This window comes from Natrix helvetica (assembly GCF_964273705.1).
Source record: "Natrix helvetica genome assembly, chromosome: 5".
Classification (NCBI taxonomy): Eukaryota; Metazoa; Chordata; class Lepidosauria; order Squamata; family Natricidae; genus Natrix; species Natrix helvetica.
This window is the reverse complement of record NC_138551.1, coordinates 118,712,290-118,718,477: the sequence shown is the minus strand read 5'-3', so window position 1 is coordinate 118,718,477 and position 6,188 is coordinate 118,712,290.

The following is a 6,188-nucleotide window of genomic DNA, read 5'->3' as shown; positions in this document are numbered from 1 at the left end:
GTTGAGAGAAGCTCCATTGTAACATAACGTGCCAACTACGTAGATAAAACTTCTAGGCGAATTGCCAAGCTTAGCCTAGCAAAGTAACGTCTTGTGAAAAGTAAAATGTGGAATCTGCCAAGTAGCCTTGCTTGTTACATAAAATGTGTGTTCAGCATTCCCTAACAAAGCTATGAGTTATACTCCCAAAAATGGATTTCTTTTCCCTTCTACAGTCTATGGTTTTCAGAGCGTTGACAAAAATCATGAAATTTGCGTGATATCAAATTATGTTTCTATAGCAATGACGTTCTGTGCAAGCTATAAGATGTTTGGAAAAGTTTTTGGCACATGCCTGTTTTTCCTCTCTCTGCCTGCTCTGTTAAGGTGAGAGACAAAAAGGTCATCCAGTCTTTTGCTTTCTGCAGAAATAAAAGCTGATAATCCGTAGCCTAGATTAAATTTGATGCCAATACCCATATTTTCTGATTTTAGACAAAGTAAAAATTGTGTAAATTCCCAAATCAGCTCTGAGGGGCAGCAGCTGGAGTCCTTTTGTCCACCCCAAGATAGTCCTCAGAGGCTGTGATTGGGTTGGTTCTGCTGGTGGTTTCTCTCTGAAGCCCCAAACATCAGACTGATATAAGAACATGGGGGAAACCTTGGCCTCATATACTTCAATAATTGGGGCTGAGGAAGCTGGAGAGCTATGAGGTTTTCTTTTAAGCACCACTTTCACTCATGTCTTTGATCTAACTGAGCTCCTTTGATGATGAGGGAGCCAAGATTCAGTCTCAGAAAAAACAACCCCAGGTAAGGAAAGGTCTTACTTGCTCTATTGGCTGACCATCTATGGCTAGGATGTCATTTCCCAAAGACCATAATTTTTGAACTTGATTAATTAATTATCAGATAATTATTATGACAAAAGAACCCAAGTCTTCCTCACAGGGTATATAATCCAATGTGTAAGTATGATAATATCACAGTGTAAATCAGCATGTTCCAATAGGTATTTAGCATGCTAAACATATGTACCCATAAAAGAACCTATAACAAAATAAAAGGGTTGGAAAGGACCTTTGAGGTCTTCTAGTCCAACCCCCTGCTCAAGAAGGGGATCCTATACCAGGGGTCCTCAAACTACGTCCCACGTGCCGGATACAGGCCACTGAAGCCATTAATCCAGCCCACGTGGGACCATGAGGCTGCCCTGCCCAAATCACCCCGCCCACCCTCCACCCCCCACCCACCGGCTGAGCACAGATCTTACCTTCGCAAGCCCCACGGACCGAAACTGCAAAGTAAGACCAAAGCTTTTGGCCGGCAGAGTGCTTCTGGGGGCTGGGGAGGCCAAAAATGGGATGCAGGGAGGCCCCAGGAGGGGAAATGCTGCCCTCTGCTTCAGATTCTTAGCTTGGGCTAAGTGGAACGCAAAGCCATTTCGACTGGCACGCGTGGCCTTGCCCGTTGCTCTTCCGGGTTTCTTGTGTGCATGTGAGCATGACGATCAGCTGGCCTTTACATGCGCGGCAGTGCCAGGAACTGGAAGAGGAGCTGCCTGGTGCACATGTAAGGACCAACATGCACACTGGTCAACTCCTCTTCCAGATTGCATCCCTGACAAGAGCACTTGGTGCCAAATGGGTTCGCCATCAATGCCCTATTCCAAGGGTGGTTTTATCAGGGCATTATAAAATGGTAGCAATACTTCACGTGATTTGGATTCTATCCTTCTGTTGATGCAGCCTAGGATTGCAGTGGCTTTTTTTGGCTGCTGCCACACATTCTTGGCTCACATTTGAGAGATTGTCCACTAAGATTCCAAGATCCCTTTCACAGTTCCTGCTATTGAGCCAGGTTTCGCCTAATCTGTACCTGTACATTTGGTTTTTCTAGCCTCAGTGTAAGACTCAGGGGTTGCTACAAAGAAGAGGGAGTCACACTATTTTCCAAGGCACCTGAGGGTAGAACAAGAAGCAATGGGTGGAAACTAATCAAGGAAAGAAGCAACTTAGAACTGAGGAGAAATTTCCTGACAGTTAGAACAATTAATCAATGAAACAGCTTGCCTCCAGAAATTGTGGAAATCTTTAAGAAGATGTTGGATAGCCATTTGTCTGAAGCGGTATAGGGTTTCCTGCCTAGGCAGGGGGTTGGACTAGAAGACCTCCAAGGTCCCTTCCAACTCTGCTATTGTATTACTTTACTTTTCTCTATACTGAATTTTCTTTTGTTAGGTAGGCCCAGGGTTCAAGTCTATCTACATCCATCTGGATCTTGAGCCTATCTTCTGGGCTGTTGGCTATTCCAGTCAGTTTAGTGTCATCTGTAAATTTGATGAGTTCCCCATCTATCCCTCATCCAAACCATTCATGAAGATGTTGAAGAGGACTGGGCCTAAAATGGAACCTTGGGGTCCCCCACTGTTTGTTTTCCTCATGTAGATGAAGTTCCACTGAGGACCACAGGCTGAGTCCATCTGGGGGTGATGCTGTCTATCCCACATATTTTAGCTTACCAAGAAGTAGATGGTGGTTTACTTTTTCAAAGCCTTTCTAAAATCCAAGTACTGGAAACTATGTGCACTGCATTTCATTGGTCCACTAATTTCATAATTTTTGTCAAAGAAAGAAATAACATTTATTTATGATGTGTTTTTTTATCCTTCATTAGTTGAAGTAAATTGTCAATATGAAGAGAGAATAACAAGGGTTCAAATATGCATCCTTTCCTTCCTCCTCGGTCAGTATCAATCCTTCTTCTCATTGCTCCATTGAGCCCCAACCTCCCTCTCAAACAAGGAGCTGGAGAAAGAGCCTGGATCAGGGCCAACAGGTGGAGCTCCATTTTGAGGGCAAACAATTTCCTATATAATATTTATCTGTTAATTATGGCAAATGCACTAACATCTAGAAAGCCAGCAAAACCATGTTTTACTTTGCTGATTTAGATTAAATATTTCAAGACAAATTTGTTACCAATATTAGATTATTGACATGCAATATTTCTTATAAAATCTATATAGCTATTCACTACCTAAAACCTTCTGTTTCTTCTGCAAGGAATGCATTTTTCTCAAGTTTAACTAAGAGGATCCAGGCATACATTTCAGCCACAATATCTGCTAGTCTATTTCGCCTATAATTGCTAGAGTCCTTTTTATTCCACTTTTTAGATAGATAAAATGCTACTATTGCCAACTTCAATCCGACTGGATATTATTTATATGTGGAAATGAAGATGCCAATAGAGGCCCCAACAACCAGGGATATTTTTTGATCAGTTAAATAGTTGGTAGAATGTCCTCTCCAGGGAATGTATTGCTTGCATTTCAGGCCTTTTATGATTAATCTCAACATGAATATAATGGGGTAAAATATTGACATTTTTGCCAAAATGAAAAGCAGCTCTTGAATTCCATGGAAAAGACATGATTGCATCTATTGCTCACCCACCACCCCTCACCACTCACTTTACCAGATGGAGAAAAACACACACAAACCTGTGGGACTTTGTAAGTGCCTCCTAATGTTGACATCTGGATGGAGATGTCCCTGTCAGCTTTATCAAGAAGAGCCAGAAGGTTGTCCTTCCTTCCACAGCCGTAGTTGGGGACATTGGCTTCTCCAGTGGAGAGAATGTCCAGCAAGGCATCTGAAGTGCGGAAAGTGCTCAAATGATTGTCATGGATGTTGTAGCCAACAGTGAGATTGTGCAGGAGCTGGGAATTCTTGTTGACCATTTGAATGTTGAAAATGAACATTAAGTCATCTACAAAACCATAAACATCCCTATTGTAAAAAAAAATGTTATTATAATGGGCAGCAACAAATACTTTTTCAAAATATATAAGCCTCCAAAAGCCTACTGAGCCTTAAGCCAACATTGATCCAAAAGCAATGATCAGTTATACAAATATGGAAATGGGCTGAGGTACAGCAACTACAACTGATTCCACCACTACTTTAAATAAAATTCATTATTCAAGTGATAAATTAAGGATTGAACTGAGAGAGGAAAATAACCTGCACACCTTTCAGCTTTTTTCAGGCCTATTTTTCGATTTGAGTATATTTCACAAAATCAGACAAAAGAGAGAAGCCATGGAAATCAAAATCATTGCGGAAAGTAGACATAATCTCCAATATAAGAATAAATGAAAAATAAAAACAGAAAAGAAGGAGAGTGTTAGAATGGAGGGAGTGCAACTCTATCACCCTGAATGACTTACATATCACGAAAAACAAACTGAAGAGAAGGAGCCACGTTGAAAAGCAAGTTTGTATGCAATATTTCATCTCCACTGATGACTATACCGATGAGATGGTCTCCTGGGCTGTAAAAGCTCTGTGGTTGTTTTCCATCCTGGTTCTCCAAACTCTGCGGGCATTTCATTCTCAGCTTCCCAGAGACTGGATGGGACACCAGCAGCATCAGAAGGAGAAGCAGGAGGTCCATAATTCATGGAGTGAATCAATGAATCCCTTTTCTGTTTCTAAAGATGAATTTGAAGAATTCAAAGGACTCTCACAAGGTGGAATATGATCCAGTTGCTTTCCTGATTGAAACACAGAGAAACACTCAGCTTCATCTGGAAAGGAGAGAGACGGACATTCAAGAGCACAGACCCTGCCTGTCCCAAAACTCCATATTTCTCTGCCCAAAGTCTCCCCTGGAGGATTCGGCCAAAGAACAGAGCTGAAACTTTTATCATAATTCTCCCTCTCAGGAGGGATCCCTAGATAATTCAACCAGTTCTTGGACTGAAAGATTGTTGGGAAATTCTGTAGAGGGAAATGAAAGGGAAATAATCCCCATGTGATTCATAATAACAGGGGCAGATATTGAATTAAAGCCATCATCTAGAATTGAGAGATTTGGGGTCTCCATGCTTGAAACTGAGCCCAGAGGGAATACACAGCACCTGTGGCTGAAGAAACAAATAAATCTGAGATTTGTTGGCATAGTGATAAAAGACAAAACTCCAGGGACCAGTTAATGCCAGAGCATATCACAGAACTGAAATAGTTGGCACCTGAGTTGGAACCAAAATGTACTTTATTTTGAAAGCTAATGCTCAAGGGCACCACACAAAAGGGCTGATGCTATAGTATGGCCTGTCTCCAAGAAGAAAAGCAACTTTATTGAAAAACTAGTTACCAGAATTTTGCAGAGTTAAAAAAAATGATAGAAAGGGAGGGAGGGAGGGAGGGAGGGGGGAGAGAGAGAGGTTAGAAAAAATGAAATCGGGGCTGCCTCTCACCCCATGAAATGAACACAGGAAGGAAGGAAGGAAGGAAGGAAGGAAGGAAGGAAGGAAGGAAGGAAGGAAGGAAGGAAGGAAGGAAGGAAGGAAGGAAGGAAGGAAGGAAGGAAGGAAGGGGGGAGGGGGAAAGAAAAGTTTAAAGAAATGAGTGAAAAGATGTCAAAATCAAGGCATGAAGTAAGCATGCCTTAGGAGATAAATGCCTCTTTGCTGATGTTATGATATTACTTTTATAGTTTCAACGTGGGTTGTTGAGAAGAGTTGCTTCCTACTGTGCTAATAATTGTTTTAAAATTAATAAATGAAAGTTAACAGTTAGGGTGTTTGGAAAATAACATCATAGCCATAGATGGCTATTTGATGGTGAGTCAATAGAGTGAATTAACATCTTTCCTTATTTAGGGTAGTTTTCCCCAGAACTGAAAGTTCACTCACTCTTGTTCAATGAAGCGCCTTTAGAGCAGGGGACTCCGTGAATTTGCTGCTTAAATTTTAAAAACCATCCAGCTTCCTTAGCCCAATATATTAAAGTCTGTATTTCCAAGCTCCTATATCAAACTATAGTTAAAATAGTTCATGCTTAGTACAATTCCAGTCCCAGCATCTGAAGAGTATCTTAGAGATGGATAAAAGAACTTTAGCTTCTGCCCTCAGAACTAATTTAGGAAGTTGTTCATTTTTCTCTCTCACTAAAATTAGGGAATATTATTATTGAACTAAAATGAAATTAGTGGAAAATGAGAGAACCCCAAAATCTGGTCTGTCAGAACCAACAAATTTTCAATTACAGCCCACTTTTCTTGAACATCTGACAAATCCTATTAGGAGCTGTGGTTTCCTTGTCTCTTGCGTCCTCGGAGAACAAGTTCAAGATTTAACTGTACATATTTAATTCTATTTATTGTATTTTGATATATTCTTTACTTGGACTGTACACCGC